This window comes from Tursiops truncatus, chromosome 2 (assembly GCF_011762595.2).
Source record: "Tursiops truncatus isolate mTurTru1 chromosome 2, mTurTru1.mat.Y, whole genome shotgun sequence".
NCBI lineage: Eukaryota > Metazoa > Chordata > Mammalia > Artiodactyla > Delphinidae > Tursiops > Tursiops truncatus.
In genome coordinates, this window is record NC_047035.1 from 270,997 (window position 1) to 289,791 (window position 18,795).

At 44.5% G+C, this 18,795-nt stretch overlaps 1 pseudogene; it reads left to right on the plus strand.

The window, feature by feature from the left end:
• The first annotated feature begins 13,722 nt into the window (after positions 1 to 13,722).
• Positions 13,723 to 17,809, plus strand: LOC117311203 (uncharacterized; annotated as a pseudogene).
• Positions 17,810 to 18,795: the final 986 nt, after the last annotated feature.

Here is an 18,795-nt window from a genome sequence, read left to right on the forward strand (position 1 = left end):
CCTGTGAATGGACCACCTGCTGCTTCACATCCTGCAGGTGTTTAAGGTTCTCAGAGTCCTGATCTGATCCACTCTGGTAAGTTTTCAGGGATATGTCCTTGTTCGGAATGCCACTTCCCTGTGACATATGTTCTCCCACAGCCTTATTTGCAAACACTTTGTCTTATTGGTCAGGTGTCTGTTAAGTATTTTAGCCCATTTTTTAATCCTTTTGTTTCTTTCTTATGGTTGAGTTTAAGGCTTCTTGGTACATATTAGATAACAATCAGATATACTAGATATGTCTTTGCAGATATTTTCTGCCAACTTCTAGCTTGCCTCTGGGTAAATTTTAAATGTATTTTTTTTGCTTCTCAATTATTACTTGTTGTGTTTCTATTACAATGAAAAGTGAAGTTAAACTTTCACTTCCTAAGCCATGGGAACTTCATGTGGGAACATGTCACAGTACACTCAACGCCTCATTCAGATACCACAAGGAGGGAATGAGAAAACAGAGGGGGGACTTCTTCAGAGATGCTCTTCTGGAAAAGTAGAAATGTACCAACATACCCTCCTTCCTGTGTTGCTGGTGAGAACTGTGCTGCGTGTCCACAGAGACACAGATCCTTGATGAGAGAGTGAGATTTCATCAGTTAGAATGACGGTTTCCTAACAATAAATTTTACCCGTGATGGATCTCAGTTTATGAATGATTGTAACTTGAATTATTCAATGGATTTAGCAAAGGTTGAAACAAAATCAATACCTTGAATTATTATTATAAATTTTAATTTATGTTGCCCCAGAGAAGAGTTGGACAATTACAATTTCAGTAACACACTTCCATTACTTTGACTTATACTTCTTAAATTTTAGATACCTTGTTGTTTCATAATAAATGTTTCATCTGCATCCCTTACATTTGAAGCTGGATTCCAAGTGGATCTAGAAGATAAAATGTGAGGATAGCGAATGTCTCTACATTCAGTAACATCTAAGGCAACTAATTTAATATCACACGAGGGCATTGCTGATTTCCAGTATACTTCCTGCTGCTTCTTTTCTCAATGATTCCACAAACATACTAAATGACTTAAACCATCTGTCCTCAATGTTCCTGAAGTCCACACCTCATTCTGAGCTTATATTCTCAAGATTTTATAAGGGAAAACACAGAGACCATCAGAAGGACCTGTCTACGTGTTCCCATGAAGCCACCACCATCAGCCCTTCTCCCTCCCATCACAAATGTTCAGGCCCTCTTGCTGTGAACATCACTGGTAAACTGCAAACAAGATGACTGAAATCTCCCCACTTCATTTCCCATCACCCACTGGGCATCTGTAATGGATATTCCCTCCAGCATTACCATATGATCTGGTCTCCAGACATAATTCCCTCCAATTTTCTCCACAAAGGAAAAATAACTTTTTTTTACTCCTGGTGAACTAACACATTTTTCCTAGGGTTAAATAGACCCTAACAACACATCCCCACCCACTGAAACATAAAGAAACCTGTTATATATCCTTCTATGTTAACATGAATTTAGATGGATCTCCTCTAATCCACCAGTTCAAGAAGGGCAGGTCAGATGCTGGGGCATCTGTACAAATGCAGGCCCTTCTTCCACCTGCTGAATAATGGGCCCACCTGGTTCTAGGTTTTAGATGCCATCCCTTCCGCTTCCCTACCCCACAGCGTATCAGCTCAATTTTCAGGTCCTGACAACAAGGTCCAGATTTGTCCTGTGATTCTTGCCCATATCACTGTGATTGGCTCTCCTATTATCGACACTCAAGCAGGCAGATTCTTTAGTATTTCATTTACTCTGCAAATATTATTGGGAAAGCTACAAGAAGTATCGTACTCTGTTCATGAAATAGTATGGAGTAAATAACTTCTCACAGACGGCAGGCTCGACATCAGTCAGTGTACAGGTGATATCACTGGGCTGAGGGAGAGCTGACCTGCCCCAGACCCACAGGTGTGACCTCTCAGGGCAGGAGTGGAGCAAGGGCTACATGTACAGGATGTCAGTCAGAGATGGGGACTCACATTGGTCTTTCTGGTTCCCAGGAGATATAACATCACTGATGACACTGTCAACATCCAACACCCCTGGCAACCCCACTATAAATTTCAGACATACCTTTACCATCGTGATCCCCAATTTACATCCTTGCAGACTGAAATGCAGATGGTGAGGCCACATCCTCAGTGCCCACAGTGAGATGGGATGGAGCTGTGCTCTGCTCTCCAGCACCATTTACTTATATGACCTCAGGCACAGTCCCAGGACTCACTGACCCAGGGACTCTGGAGAGCTGCTCTCAGGTGGACTTTTCAAAAGAACCTTCTTCCTGAAGTGGGAGCTTTCCTATGACCATGACACCCTCATACTCTGCAAGCCATTCACTGTGAAGGTTTACTTCCAAGATTCATGCATGTTCTCTCACCCAGCACATTGGGAACTGTGTTCCGTGAGCTCCAATGTCACTTGCTGTGACAGGGAGAGTAAAAATGAACACTTCTAGAAGGAGTGAGTCTGTGCACTGTGACCAGGTCACCTGCCCAGCATGTTGGAGTCCTGAGGAGCTTCCAGGAGCTGTCTGTTCTTAGGCCTTGCTAGCCCTGGGGATTCGTCAACGTCCACCCACAAGGAAGGAGCCCTGAAGCTTGCGGTGTTCCTGCAGACACTCAGCTGTGCACAGGAAACACGCAGCTCAGGCTACTGACCATGTCAGCAGTGCTGGGATCCATGACCATCTCAGCAAGAATGACTATCTTGTCCACAAAATACACGGTGTGTTTAGTTGTTATGAGTAAATCCACCTCCAGAGCAAGTCTTGATAATATTTAAACTGTTTCAGGTGAAGAAATGCTCACCCAAGTTAAGGGGAAAATGAGCTCTGTTGTGAATTATGATAAACATTAAATTTTACCTGACTTTGTCTGAATTCAATGTCATTATGACATGTATGGTTTGTCTCAAGTACTTGCGCATCCAGGAAATAAACAGGAGGTAATGCAGAAAGGAAAAAGCAAGAGTCTGCGTCTGACATCTTGGAGGACCCAGAATGTGTGATGGGTATTTATGTGAAATGTATGCCTCCACGGGACTAAAGTCTATCCCCAAACCTGCCGTTAATCCTTGAGCACAGCTGACTTCCTGACTAGCCCTTCAGCATCATTTCATTCCTGGACACAGAGTCCCCAGGCATAGGGAGGGGACCCCAGGTGGGGCTGAGTTCTCTGAAGGCACAGTCAGCACCCTCCTCAGGTGGAGCCCCAGAGACTGGGACCTCCCTTCACTACTTTCCGATTTTTATAGCCTGGTCCCTCCCATATGCAAACATCCCCTTATGTCACAAGGTGAAAACAAAGTACCAGTTCACTTAAATTCGGGTTTCTCCTCATGCTTGAAGAGAATTTCTGGGCTTCAGGAATCTCATCTGCAAGAAGATGAATCCACTGTGGTTCTTCCTCTTCCTGGTGTCAGCTCCCAGAGGTGAGTTTCTCAGGGATTCAGACGTGAACGCATGGCGAAGCTGCATCTGAGCCCATGAGTCACCGTTGTTCTCTCTGTCCACAGGTGTCCTGTCGCAGGTGCAGCTGCAGGAGTCGGGACCCAGCCTGGTGAAGCCCTCACAGACCCTCTCCCTCACCTGCACTGTCTCTGGATTCTCATTAACCAGCACTGCTGTAGCCTGGGTCCGGCAGCCTCCAGGAAAGGGGCTGGAGTGGGTTGGGGGCATATATGGTGGTGGAAGCGCATATTATAACCCAACTCTTAAGTCCCGGCTCAGCATCACCAGGGACACCTCCAAGAGCCAAGTCTACTTATCGCTGAGCAGCCTGACAACTGAGGACACAGCCGTGTATTACTGTGTGAGAAACACAGTGAGGGGAAGTCAGTGTGAGCCCAGACACAAACCTCCCTGCACGGAGGTCCGTTACCACGAGGGGGCGCGCAGGACCCAACAAGTACAGGGCTGAGGCCTGTGGCAGGTGCAGAGCGGGGCTGAGAGGGAATTCTTGTTAGAACCTGTACTTTCCCCTTCCAGCCCAGGACCTCTACCAGAGACCCTGTTCTGTATCCTAATGTTTCTTTGTTGTGGATTATGAAGTGTCTAGAAAATTTTGTGTGCATGTACATATTTGCTGAATTTTTATTTTTATTATAGTTGTGTATAAATATACTCATATGTGCACACACATATAATACTCAAGAATTAAGGTTGTTTTTCATTTCTTTATTTACCTTTTTCTCAAAGGAGCTCAGAACAACCCTGCGGCTCACCATAATGTTCAATTTGAGCCTGAAGTTCGTGAAACTTGTAAATATCCTGAGAGCGCACATGAGACTTTTAAACCGTATTAATTGTTGTTTTGCTCTTGTAGATGTGGAAGGAGAGACACCCCGTCCTGCTTTCAGGCAACCTGCACAAGCATTCTGAAGTCTGCAGCAGGCAGTGTTACAGACTCTAACGCCAGAGTGCTCCAATACTGCACGTGCAATTATCCTCGTTATTCACAGATTCCAAATCTGCAAATTCACCTACTTCTAGCTTTTATGAGCACCCAAAATAAATACTGTCATTTTCTGGTCATTCCCGGACATTAAGAATGTGGCCAGTTGTTTGAATCAGGCAACACACATGCGCGCACACACACACACACACACACACACATTCCCAGCTGAGGTCAGTCAAGGTGATGCTCTCTTTGCTTGTTTCAACTCCCATCCTGTAATTGAGCACTTTTTGGGGTCAAATTAGTGCCATGCTTTTCACATTTCTGTGATTCTTGGCGATTGTTTAAAGTAGTCCCAGGCATAGGGCTGAGGAACAGTCTAGTGTCCCTACGCACAAATGGCTGTGAGTGGACTTAGGGAAAATGTACATGAGACATCAGCTTCATTCAGGCATGCGTTATATGGCCATGGGTGGTGAAGTGATACTCATGTTTCCAATATAAAGTTCATCCAAAACCTGAAGACAAAACTCGCTGCTGCATATGGGATGCAGCCTTGGAAACTTGCCTTAATTCCAAATACAGCCTGGCAAGTGGGGGCTTATGGCCAAGAAGAGAGTGTGGTGGAGTGGACTGGAAATTATTAAGAGAAGAAATACAAGCTAAGGGGATTCTGGTTACATAGACTCAAAAGGATTCTTGCTAAAGGGCGACCAGGGTGATCAGATAACATATGGATGATAGGGGTTTGAAGGATTTGATCAAATATTCATGGTGATCAGAGTTCAAGGGTAGGGGATCCTCATTATTCTCACTTAGCAGGGCACTTGACAAAACCTGCTCATGCAAATATAAACACAGAAGCCCACAGGTCATGACTAGCTGAGAAGAGAATTACAAGGATCCTGTTGGCTAATGTGTGGTCAAGTGTCTATGTTACACTTAAGCAGAGAAATATTGAACACACAAAGAAATCAGGGATGCACACACGAGAGAGACAGAGAGAGAGAGAGAGAGAGAGAGAGAGAGAAAGAACAGACCATCTGAGGATTCAGTGAGAAAAGGTCCACATGCAAGCAAAGGGCAAAGGCCTGAGAAGAACCCAAACTTGCTGACGCCATGACCTTAAACTTCTATCCTCCAGGGCTGAGAGGAATCCATTTCTGTTGTTTAAGCTGCACAAACTGTTTTTATGTAATGACCACACTAGATGATTATACACAGGTGTTATAGAAGCAGATAGACAAATATGGAAATGTAAGTATCATTTTGGAAAAGAAAAATCACCCATCCTCATGGGGAGACTAGATGATCATCCCCCAAAAGACATAAAAGTGCCCACTGTAACATTCTTTAGAATTCATAATAGGGTGTGGAATGTTGCCGGATAAATTTTCAGAAATATTTCCTCATGACACCTTTATTTGAAATTTAGGTCACTACCTACTCTTATTAGTTGTCCAGTTTTTAATTGTTTAATGACATAAGTGATTCTTCTGTTGAACTTCAAATCTACTTCCAGCTTCAGATGGATTTCCAAGTTCTTTTAGCATGAAAAATCTCCCCAGTCCTGTTTGATGCAATACCTTTCACTGGAATAGTATGAGTATTGTTTGTATTTGGAATTTGATGTCCATATAACACTGGAGTCATTTTCTCCCCTAGAGGACATTTGGAAATATCTGGACACGGGTTGGGCTGTAACATGTGGGCTGTGCTGTCAGTACCTAGTTACCTAGTGGGTAGAGTCCATCTGTGCTGACACACATCCTACAATGCACACGACATTATGAGCCACGTGCAAGTCCCCAGTAAAAATGGAGAGAATAACTCTTTTATCAAGGGAAAAAGGGACTTGAAAGGGCTATAGAGAACTGGGTCCGTGGTTTTTCGGGAACACACTGCATCCAGGAAAGAGACATTCGGATATGAAAGCCCAGAACAGGTTCAGGTGTCTATGTGTCATTCAAAGACTGGTTCACAATGAAGAGCACGTCCTCTCGGGGCTGGTGCCTCAATGGGAGGACCTCTGTCTGCACAGGGTTTAGGGACACAGCAAGGGATGCTTGTCCTCAAACAAGGGTGAGGATGTGGGCTCTCAGCCTCCCACTGGGCATGATTCATAGGTCATCAATCTGCTCCTTTATACAATGGTCCATGTACTGAGTACAAAATTTTAGCTTCATGCATTTGCAAATGAGCTGATGTGTCTTAGGTCAAATATGGACATTCTGAGCCCTGGAAGCATCGCCCAACATCCACACTACCTCTTCCACAGAAGCCTATAAATCCTTTTTTTTCTCTTTGTACATGAAAATAAAGGAAACGCTTTAGGGGGATTAGCTGAAAATCATGGTGATAAATATCGACCCATATTTAACAGTTAGACTCAGTAGCAAAAGGACTTCCAACTTGTATGCAAGCTATTTCAGCAACTGTTCTCTGATGTAAAACTACTGAAGAAATATTGATGGAATCTCCTCTGACTATTTATGCCCCTCACTTGGTTGAGTCTCTTATAAACCCCTGCCACACTCAGCACTATTCTGTAAATCAATCAGCCTCCTATGAAGTATTATCACTATCTACACCTAATATTACCCTAGTTTAGTGTAATAACCTTATCCCTGCAACTTTGTTTACAGCACCACAGGAAGAAAAAGACTACGAGTGCATGTTATTAACAGATTAAATTCTTTCTCTTAGGAGTGACTTACAAGAAGCTCTCATTGACAATGCTGGTCTAATTTGGATTAGAGATGGGTCCTAATTAAAATATAAATGAGCACGTTACTGAGCTGTGTATGCAGTAACTTCCACAGTGGACATAACTGAAAGCTCTTATTTACCAGAAATTAAGTCAGCACAACAAGTTGACTTGATTGCTTTCACTTGAGCTTGTCCACTAGCTAAAGACCAGATAGCAAATATCTATACTGACAGCCGTTTTGCCTTTGGAGTTGTGGTGAAAACTCTGAAATGTTATGGCAACAACAAGGCTTTTTAACCTCCTCAGGAGGGCCCAGTAAAAGTGAAAAACATGTTGCAGAGTTATTAAATGCTGTACAATTGCCAAAACTGTTAGCAATTATTAAAACGCCGTGACATTCCCAATCTAAGACTATGGAAGCTAAAGGAAATCAGCTTGCTGATGCTGCCACCAACCAAGCAGCTCTAAATAATCCTCTGTCCAGTCTCGAGAATGTCCACTGCTCTCTGTTAACCCTGCCAACTCAATAAAGGATTTCTTTGCACACGGTCAAGAAATCACCACTGAAGAAGAATAACATACGGCAATAAATAAGAGGAATTGTTAACTCCATCACACCAAGAGCATTTGGACCTGATAAGAAACCTATAGCACCTGCTGGAGCCCCATTACCATTGCTACAGCATGTGCATTCTTTAACTTACTGGGCACCTGAGGAAATGATTCTATAGGGAAAACAGTGCATTTGGAGACTTTCTCCCACAGTGGTTCGCAATGTATATGCTTGCTGTAATGTATGTCCTAAATATAACCCTGGAAAGTCACTTCATGGGTCACATGGATACTTTCCCCTTCCTAAGGGACCCTTTGAGGCATGGCAATTGGATTCTGTCCAGACGCCACCCTCTCAAGGAAATAGACATAGCTTGGTAATGATCTGCATGTTTTCACACTGGGTTGAAGCATTTCCATGCAGGAGAGCAATGGCTTTAACAGTAGGTAAATTGTTATTAGAAAAGACAATTCCTATTTGGGTAATTCCTTCTGAATTACGCAGTGACTGGGGAACTCATCTTACTGGACAAATAATTAAATCTATCTTTGAAATTTGACCAATAATGCAGCATTTTCAGTACACTAATCATCCTCAATTTTCAGAATGGTAGGAAGCACTAACAAAACTATCAAAATGCAACTGGCAAAACTTTGAGAAGCATTTCTTCTTACATGGTCACAAGCTCTTCTCCTAGAGCTTCTCAAACTTAGATCTGCACCTTTTGGTAAACACCGGCTGGCCATTTGGAAATAATAACAGGATGGCGTATGCTATTAGATGAGGGAATATATGAACCAAACATGTTCCAAAGAGAAAGATTACATTATTGCCCGGGCCTGATTAAATCACTTAAGCAAAATGAAAAATTAGTAGCTGGGCGATGAAGACTTTAAGGATCATGGATTACAGCCTGGAGGTTTTGTTTAATGGAAAATACAGAAAATAAAAAATCCATTGCAGCCACTTTGGAAAGGACCTTATCAGATATTATTAACTAATCCATGTGCTGCCACATTAGAAGGCATAGACTCAAGGAATCACACCTCTCATTTTAAAAGGCCCCTCCACCTGAATGGATCCCTTATTTCTGACATCCGGCTTTGAATAACTGAGAACAATGCCACCAACCCAAGACAGGAGGAAGATGACAGCAGTAGTAGACGGCTAACCAAGAGTCTGGACCAGTCCTGTAAGACTCATCCTACTAATCTGACTATACTACTTTCCAAAGGTCTGTCCCCAATCAAAATTTAAAGTTACTGTTTTACTTCTGGCTATACTTTTGCCCCAACATTCAGGATGGAAAGAAAAGTCTTTAGTAAAGTTGTTACAAAGTATAGCAACTGGGGGCAATGCAACCGATTTTGGGATTTGTCATCCAAGTCCTCAGTCAATACAAGAACAACATAATCCCCTCATACTACTGTTGCACTTATATTAATACCTCTGGAGAAGTTGAGACGTGCCTAGCAAAATTTTCTCAAAACGCAAAACGGTTACAAGATGTAAGAATAACTGACCCTTTAAATGACCTGTTTAGTTGACTCCCTTCAGGAATAGACAGAATTTTTCACTTTGCTTTACAGATAATTAGTATTATCATAACATGTATTATCACTCTTTTCCTAACTATCAAGCTACTCATGACATGTATCACTTCTTACTTTAAGTCTATGGCTAAAAGTACAGGTACAATGATTGTGCAGCAATTCAATATTGTTGAGAATATGTATACTATGAAATGCTTCATGTCAGTATATCTCTGTGTTTATCCACCACATTCAATTAACTATACCCCCAATGAGGACAACTAGGTAAATCTATTCCTAAATAAATAAATTTAAATGGTGAAAGAGGTAGACCCAGCTCTGAGGGACATGATGGACCAGGGGCAGGCCGTCACCACCCTGGCTTCAAGGGACATGTATTTTGATCATCAATGCTTTCTTTTCTTTTCTTTTTTAATTTTTTTTTTATACAGCAGGTTCTTATTAGTCATCCATTTTATACACATCAGTGTATACATGTCAAGCCCAATCTCCCAATCCATCATACCACCATTCCCACCCCCACCCCCACCCCCGCCGCTTTCCCCGCTTGGTGTCCATACGTCTTTTCTCTACTTCTGTGTCTCAATTCCTGCCCTGTAAACCAGTCCATCTGTACCATTTTCTAGTTTCCACATATATGCGTTAATATACGATATTTGCTTTTCTCTTTCTGACTTACTTCACTCTGTATGACAGTCTCTAGATCCATCCAGGTCTCTACAAATGACCCAATTTCGTTCCTTTTTATGGCTGAGTAATATTCCATTGTATATATGTACCACATCTTCTTTATCCATTGGTCTGTCGATGGGCATTTAGGTTGCTTCCATGACCTAGCTATTGTAAATAGTGCTGCAATAAACATTGGGATGCATGTGTCGTTTTGAATTCTGGTTTTCTCAGGGTATATGCTCAGTAGCGGGATTGCTGGGTCATATGGTAATTCTATTTTTAGTTTTTTAAGGAACCTCCATACTGTTCTCCATAGATCAATGCTTTCTATTGAAAGGTTTATGATCAAAAGGGGGGACTGATGAAATAAATCTTTCCATATTGAAATATAAGGAAGGCATTCTGGCTTATAAATGAGTTAACTTGAGTTTTTCACTAACTGAAATAGCCTGTTTATCTCCAATCAAACATACATTGTACATCTGATTTATTTAATCAAGTAAATGGCACATTGACCAGAAATAAAGAATGTCCATGTTAAAAATAAAGATTAAATGCCTCTCTTCCTGGGACACCAGTGCTAGTACTCCTTCTGTGATAAGACTCCCTTCCCAGGGCCAAGGCCATAATGAATTGCTGTATACATGCAGCTCTGCTTTTTGTGAAAACTTAAAGAAATATATGCCTAAGTTGTTTCGTGTTCTTTGTTCTGACAAGGTCTAGAGCTGTGCTGGAAATCGTGCTTCTCCAGAGCAGTTTCTCAGAGTAATCTGGGAAGCTGGCTTCTGGGCTACAGTAGAGTCCGGCTCAAATTAAACCCATTTCTATGTGTATTATTGGTTGTTTATTGATTATTTTTGTTGTCTGAAGGGACAAATCATGAAAACTAACTCTGCCATCCCACCACGGGGAGCCTCACGCTGCCATGCAGAGAAACCCTGCAGGAAAAGCAGTCCTCAGATTTAATCCCACCAAGGGTAGTCTCATCTGCCCCAAAGAAACCCAGGAGAATAAACAGGGCTCAGAATTTTCATCCCAAGGAAGGTAGATTCACCCTGTCATGCACACCAACCCAGGAGCTTAAGCAGGACTCAGAGTTTTAATTCCTGTGCTAGGATATCGCACTACTGCTCCAAATCCATTGACAAGTACGTACCCTGGTGGAGCAGGAGTTACAGCAAGGTGTGTAAAGAAGAAAAGGTGAGTTTCAGGTGTGTGATGGAATATGCCTGTGGGAAACCTGAGGTGTGCATCCTCTCCAACCACAAATGCATAGGATGAAGGGAGCATCGTGAACTCATGTAACAACAATGCTGTAACAATAGAACAAGCTGTCAGGGGTGATGAGAACCACATCTCAGGAGAGGGTACAGGGAAAGAAAACAGGAGCTGTGCTGGGCCCCGCACTGAAGAAGCAAGACCCAGGGACTGAGAGGGTGGGGAGCTGTGATTAGATGAGGGAGGGCAAGAGGTGGGGACCGTGAAGGTGGAAACTCTAGGCTCAGAAATGTGGGGAGTCCTTGGACCTGTTTCCAACCCATCTGGTAGACAATGTGCTTTCCCATCCTATACTTTCAAACCATGTAAATTCACAGGGATCCTGGAATGCCCAGATTAACTGTGATCACAGCCCCTGTGAGCTTACAAAGACAGACCTCTTCAATGAAAATTCCTCATCAAGCTCCAGTGTAAAATCCACCCTTGGGCTCTGGGAGCTGTCTGCTCAGGCAGGGCTGAGGTCTGTGGGGAAGGCAGAGCTGTAGTCTAGAAGAAGATGAGGCTGTGGGGTCTTCTCCTCTGTCTGGTGACAGCTCCCCAAGGTTACGGTCTCAGATGTCAGACACAGGTCTGTGAAGATCCTTGTGAATGGAGGCGACTGACAAGGATGGATCCTCCTTGCCTCCAGGTATCCTGTCCCAGGTGCAGTTTCAGGAGTGAGGCCCAGGACTAGTGAAGCCACAGCAGACCCTCTCCCTCACCTGTGCTGTCTCTGGTTACTCCATCACAAGTGGTTATGGTTGGAGCTGGATCAATCAATCCCCAGGGAAGAGGCTGCTGGGGATGGAGAAATATATGATGATGGGACCACTTACTACAGACCATCCCTCAAGAGCTGCACCTCCGTCTCCAGAGACACTTCCAGGAACCAGTTCTCGTTGAAGCTGAGCTCTGTGACCACCAAGGACTGTGCTGTGTATTACTGTCACAGTGAGGGGAAGTCAGTGTGAGCCCAGACACACACCTTCCTGCAGGGAGACAGGAGGGAATGGGTTTCAAGGGCACTCAGGATCCCCAAGGGGCACACAGGTACAGAGGGAGCACACCAATCACCCAGGGGAGACTCAGAACACACCACAGGGCACACAGAACCTCCAGGGGCCACGCAGGGAGCACAGGGTCCAGGCTCAGGACCAGGTGCAGCGGAAGGGTAAGGTCTGCTTTCCTGCCACAGTCTGTGGGTGCCTCTGCATCTAAAACTGTTCCATGGAGATCCTTAAGTTTATAGCTAATTGCCAACTACACAGTACAATTTAGAAGCTTTTGTTGTAATACGAAGACACATTCTCACCTCACCAAAGACGCAGGGTCACTTATGGATGCTGAAATGACTGCCAGTGGTCACCAGGGTCAGAGTCCTGAGGAGAATCAGGGACACGGTGAGCCTTTTCCAGTCAGACTCAGAGGACAGATCTCAGTAGGAATCCCAGACGAGGCCGGCACACTGCACACATTTTATGTAAGAAAACAGGGCTTTACTGGATTCTCTTGGTGACATAGAGAAGAAAATGTGTGGTCTACAAACAATTTTAATTTCCTCATTTACCCCAAATGCTTTATTCCTGAGTTCTCTGTGAGGTCCCGGCTCAGACTTACCTTCCTCATCTGAAACTGTTGATTGTGTCATGATTACTCTTGTTCCCACTTTCAGTGTTTTCCCTCCACGAAAGTACATTCTGCATATTCCCTTCCTTAAATTCTAGAAATAAAAACAAATGTGAAGTAGATCATGATTTGCCTGGATGGGGGAAGGGCAGAGGGAAGGGAGGGAGGAGTGAAGGGAGGGATCAGGGGGAATATTTGGGGTGAGGGGCTTGTTCACTATTGTGATTGTGTAGACGAGCACGTATGTCATACTTTCAATTTCAAATGTCCTGAAAATACGCTTGTGTGAACCCTGGTTCTCTGTACATTCCTTCAGGAAACACTAGAATGCAGAAAACTCTCACATATTCCCATTACAGGAAGGGGTCCTGCAAACCTCACTGGACGTGACACTCTCTATTTTGGGGCTTGTTCAGGGGAGAATTTTTGTCCAGGATGAGGATATCAAACCCAGACACTGGGGCTCACATTTACCAGATATAGCCTCTTAGAGACATTCTACAATGCCTTATGATTTTATTTGTAATTTTACATCTGTATAAATGAATTAACATTCATGCCTAATGTCATATTTATGTAATTTTGTAAAAATGAAATAAATATGGTGAAGTTTAAATTTTTATCAATGTATAGCAACATAATGTAAAATTACATTTTCTCAAATACTATCATTGCCACCTAAGTGCGCAGGACACGCACGTCTGCTCTGGGGCAACTCCTCCTCTGTTGGTGTCCAAATCAACAACTAGCTATATAGTCAGAAGACATACAAATAACGTCCTCCTTATGCTGATGAAAAGCAGCCCAGCCCTGACCCTGCAGCTCTGGGAGAGGAGCTCCAGCACCTGGATTCCCACGTGCTCCCATTCGGGGTTCAGGACAGAACACTCACCATGGACTTTGGGCTGAGCTGGGTTGTCCTTGTGACTATTTTACAAGGTAATTTATGGAGAGCAAGAGATACTGAGATGTGAGTGGATATGAGTGAGGGAATCAGTGGATGTGTTACAGTCTCCTGACCAGGATGTCTCTGTGTTTGCAGGTGTCCAGTGTGAGGTGCAGCTGATGGAGTCTGGGGGAGGGTTGGTGCAGCCAGGGGGGTCTCTGTGACTCTCCTGTGCAGCCTCTGGATTCACCTTCAGTAGCGATGCCATGAGCTGGGTCCGCCAGGCTCCAGGGAAGGGGCTGGAGTGGATCTCAGTTATTAGTAGTAGTGGTGGTAGCACATACTATGCAGACTCTGTGAAGGGCCGATTCACCATCTCCAGAGACAACTCCAAGAACACGCTGTATCTGCAAATGAACAGCCTGAGATCTGAGGACACGGCCGTGTATTACTGTGTGAAAGATACACAGTGAGGGGAAGTCAGTGTGAGCCCAGACACAAGCCTCCTTGCAGGGAGAGAGGACGGGGGGATGCATGGGTTGCTCAGGACCCGCCTGCATAGAAGCTTAAACCAGTGACAGGTGCAGAGGGACAGGGAAGGGGCTTCCCCTTGGAGTTAATGATTTCCTTCCACTCCCAGCTGCCAGCTGCCCTCAGGGAAATTTCCTGCTGTGACCTTTTTGGCTCTGATGTGCACACACTCTCTGCAGGCACTAAAGGGAGAAGAAATATTCTCTGTTTGCAGATGAGACCTCTCCTTCATCCGGCCCCTACAGACCCCATATTCCTTGTCACAATCTGATTACTGTTCTCTCACCTCAGAAATGCACATGTTGTCCCCTCATGGTCCCTTCACCCCGCCAGCACAGGGGAATGACCCCACGGGGTTATGATGAGCTCCTGGGGTCTCTGCCCTCCTTGCAGCATGATGTCTTCTGGGACCTCATCCACTCGGGTAGACACTTGTGTCCAGGGATTGCCCTTCTGTATTAGTCCCTTAGTCTCCTGATGAGGAGGTAGTCTGCCTGAGGACTGGACTCCTATTTCCCACAAGGCAGGCAGGAACACAAGCCCAGAAGTGGAAACCTGTCCCAGCCCGCCTGGGTCACGTCTGGGTGGTCTCTGAAAGCAGCCCTGTGTTGCGTGCTAAGACCTGTCTCAGCCTCCACAGCGAGAATCCGCCTGGATAACGGGAACCAGGTGACGGAGTCCTGATCCTGCCCCCTCTCTGCTATTCCCCTACTTTCCCTAAGATGCCCACCCCATAAATGCTCTCTTCTACAGTAAATGAGGTTGTTTCCTAGTCAGCATTTCAAGATATATTGTTGTGAGTATACATGAACACACATAGCTATTGTGTTTATTTTGCATCCTGAAAGTTATTGAATTTATTGGCTTTAACAGTTTCTCATATGGAGTCTTCTCCTTTCCTTTATAAACATCATACTGTCTGCAAACAAGGAACGTTTCACTTCGTCCTTTCTGGTATGGGTGACTTATATGTCTACTTCTCACCTAAATTGCACTGGCTAAGACTTCCAATACCACGTGAGTAGCAGGATAGTCTCTTCAACAAAAATGGTGCAGGGAAAAGTGGATATCTGCGTCCAAAATAATGAAATCTGACCCTCAACCTATACCATAGTTGAAAAATTATCCCTGTTGAATTTGTGTTTACAATACACTCATATCTTCCGGATGTTATGCAAATGTCACCACAGTGAACATGCACTTTGCCCTTTTCTGCTCACAAGTTATCTTAGATTTTGTCTGCTCCTTTCTCCCAGTTCCCCTTCTCTCAAAAGGATGGGGTGGAGGTCCCTCTCATATTTGTGGAGTCTGGGATCTAAGCACCAGACCAAGGTTCTCTAGCTGAGCTCAGTCTCTGTGCATTTCCCTGAGCAGAGAACAGAGAGAACATGGTCAGCACTGTCCTGGGATGGTCTCCACTGCCCTCGATCTCTTGTTGGAAATGGCCAGCGGTCATTCAAACCCAAAACTGTTTATCAATATAGATAACAGGGAACTGAGGATGGAGAGCATGGTCATGAAGCTCACACCCCTGAGACACAATCAATCCCACGCCCAAATCCATAGTCTCTGGCTTCCATCCGTTCTGTAACCTGATTTCTGTCTCCACCTGTAACAAAGGATGGGGAGGGCTAAATCCTTACACCAGGGGTGTGCCTGGGACCTACAAGGATGGCTGAGATGAAGACGAAGGTTCTGTGTGAAGCTCTTTACAGGAACCTTCAGAAATCCAAACCTAGCATTAGATTTTGTTATATTCAGATATGATTGATGACGTTGTACAAGTGGAAAGAGATTTATTATGTACACACAAATAAGACCATGTGACATTGGTGATGGGATAGACACAGATCAGTGTAACAGATGATGTGTGCCTTTGGATAAGCTTAGTTTTAATTTCATAAGACGCATTATGTACAGAACATAAAACAGAATATACTTATTTATACACACATTTTAAAATATTGGAAATGTGAAAGATTTATTTAATAAAATTAACAGAAAATGCCAATTGCAGGAATATAATTAAAACATGTATATCTTAGCTATTAGGTGAAGCAAGCATTTACTACAAAATAAAGCAAAACAAGCCACAACCATAAAACTCAACATCAGGAAACACATGTCTCTGATCTGGAGATAGTGGTCCGTTAAAAGTAACGTCATAAATACTCACATTAAACGAAATGGAAGTTTGAGACAGATTGTCATCTATTATGGAATTATATGTGTAGCAAGTTGATATCAAAATATTGTTTTATATATTAGGATTATAAAATTTGGCAATGCTAGATATATTTAATGTGCTTATTTGGGTTTCAGAAAGTGTCTGGAGAGAACTGTAGTCATTTGTTTTATTTTTTTGTTTTATTTTCTAATTTTTGGCTGCGTTGGGTCTTCGTTGCTGTGCGCAGGCTTTCTCTAGTTGCGGCGAGTGGGGGTTACTCTTCGTTGCAGTGCACGGGCTTCTCATTACCATGGCTTCTCTTGTTGCAGAGCACGGGCTCTAGGCATGTGGGCTTCAGTAGTCATGGCAGGCGGGCTTCAGTAGTTGTGGGTCGCGGACTCTAGAGCGCAGGCTCCGTAGTTGTGGCGCAAGGCTTAGTTGCTCCACGGCATGTGGGATCTTCCCAGACCAGGGCTTGAACCCATGTCCCCAGCACTGGCAGGCAGATTCTTAACCACTGTGCCAACAGGGAAACCCTAGAACTATAATCATTTAAAATAGCTACTTGAATAATACAAGAAATTAAAATTATAGTAACCCACTCATCTCGTGTAGCTTTGTTCTAATGATCAGAAAGAAGGTACCATCCCTTGACCTGATCCCAACGTCCCACACTGAACAAGTGTTCTACTAGGAGTGACAGGCTGAGTGAGTCCAAATGCCCCAGATGGCCCAGGGGAGCCTAAGTCAGTGCTTCTCCACTTATAAGGACAGGAATGCCCCACATGCAAATTTTCCTCCATTCTCTAGGGTAAAATGGACCCTTGGGCTGTGGGAGCTCACAGCTCTCTCCTCAGGCAGGGCTGAGGTCTCTGGGGAAGGCAGAGCTGTGGTCTAGAAGAAGATGAGGCTGTGGGGTTTCTCCTCTGCCTGGTGACAGCTCCCCAAGGTAGGGTCTCAGGTGTTAGGCATGGGTCTATGGGGATGGTTATGGCTGTAGGTGGCTCACAGGGACTGATTCTCCTTGCCTCCAGGTGTCCTGTCCCAGGTGCATCTGCAGGAGTCTGGCCCAGGACTGGTGAAGCCACAGCAGACCCTCTCCCTCACCTGTGCTGTCTCTGGATTCTCCATCACAACCAGTGGTTATTGCTGGAGCTGGGTCCGCCAGCCTCCAAGGAAAGACCTAGAGTGGATGGGAATCATATGCTATAATGGTGCCACAGCATATAACCCATCCCTCAAGAGCCACACCTCCATCTCCAGCGACCCGTCCAAGAACCAGTATTCCCTGCAGCTGAGCTCTGTGATCACAGAGGACACAGCCACGTATTACTGTGCGAGAGACACAGTGACGGGAAGTCAGTGTGAGCCCAGACACAAACCTCCCTGCACGTGAGACAGGAGGCCTGTGATGCAGCGGGCCGTAAGGGCCTCTGGAATGTACTCAGGACTCACCAATTTTGCCTTTTGGCACCAGAAGCAGGTGCAGACGGTAGTTAATGGTGGTTTCCTGTCAGGGTCTGGGGTTTCCTCTCCATGTAGAATTTTTCCCAGGGGAACCTCTCTGGACCCACGCTTCTGTGCTTACACATTCAGTCTCTGAATTACAAAGGGTTTTTGAAATGGGGAAAATATTATCTCAGGTAAGAAAGGCAGAGAGTCAGAGTTAGATATTCAGGATTTCCCTTGTCTAAATCTAGTCTAAACTGACCTGTTTCAAAAACTATTCCAGCGGATGTATAAAGAGTTGAACATACTCTTCCTTCCTCATTATGATATCTCAGCCCTGCCCTACTGTAGACCAGCTGTCCCTGCCAGGATGCTGGCTGTTGACTTGCCTGCTAACCTCTTGCATGAGAAGCATAAATACGCCGAGCAGCCCCGGATCCTCAGTGGGTCGCTGGGAAAGATGCCAGTTAGAGGGGGACGTGGGTGGGGGTGTTTCTACATGTGCTCCTTGCTTCCAGGCCCAGTAGAATCCCTATACGCTTAGATCATACCTGCATCCTCTTCTACTGCGCAGATTATTTTATGTAAAATATTCATCGTCAAAGCTATTACCAATAGACAAGTAGTTGGTAGGGAATGGTTGTAGTCAGGTGGATAATAACATGAATTTTTCAAAAACGGCTGAAAACCAGTCTATGCCTCCTTTCTTCACCACAGCTTCTCAAGGGAGCACTAAAATGCAGGAAAATCACACATGTTCTCCTTCCAGGAAGAGTCCTGCAGCCTCACTAGGCACGCCCACCTCTGTCCAGGAACCCCTGCAGGGGCGGCCAGGCCCAGGGTGAGAAGCCCAGGCCTGGATAGGAGGTCTCACTGTGTCCTGATGTGTGCTCTCCAGCACATCACCTAACAAATCCAGGCAGCTGTTTTAGC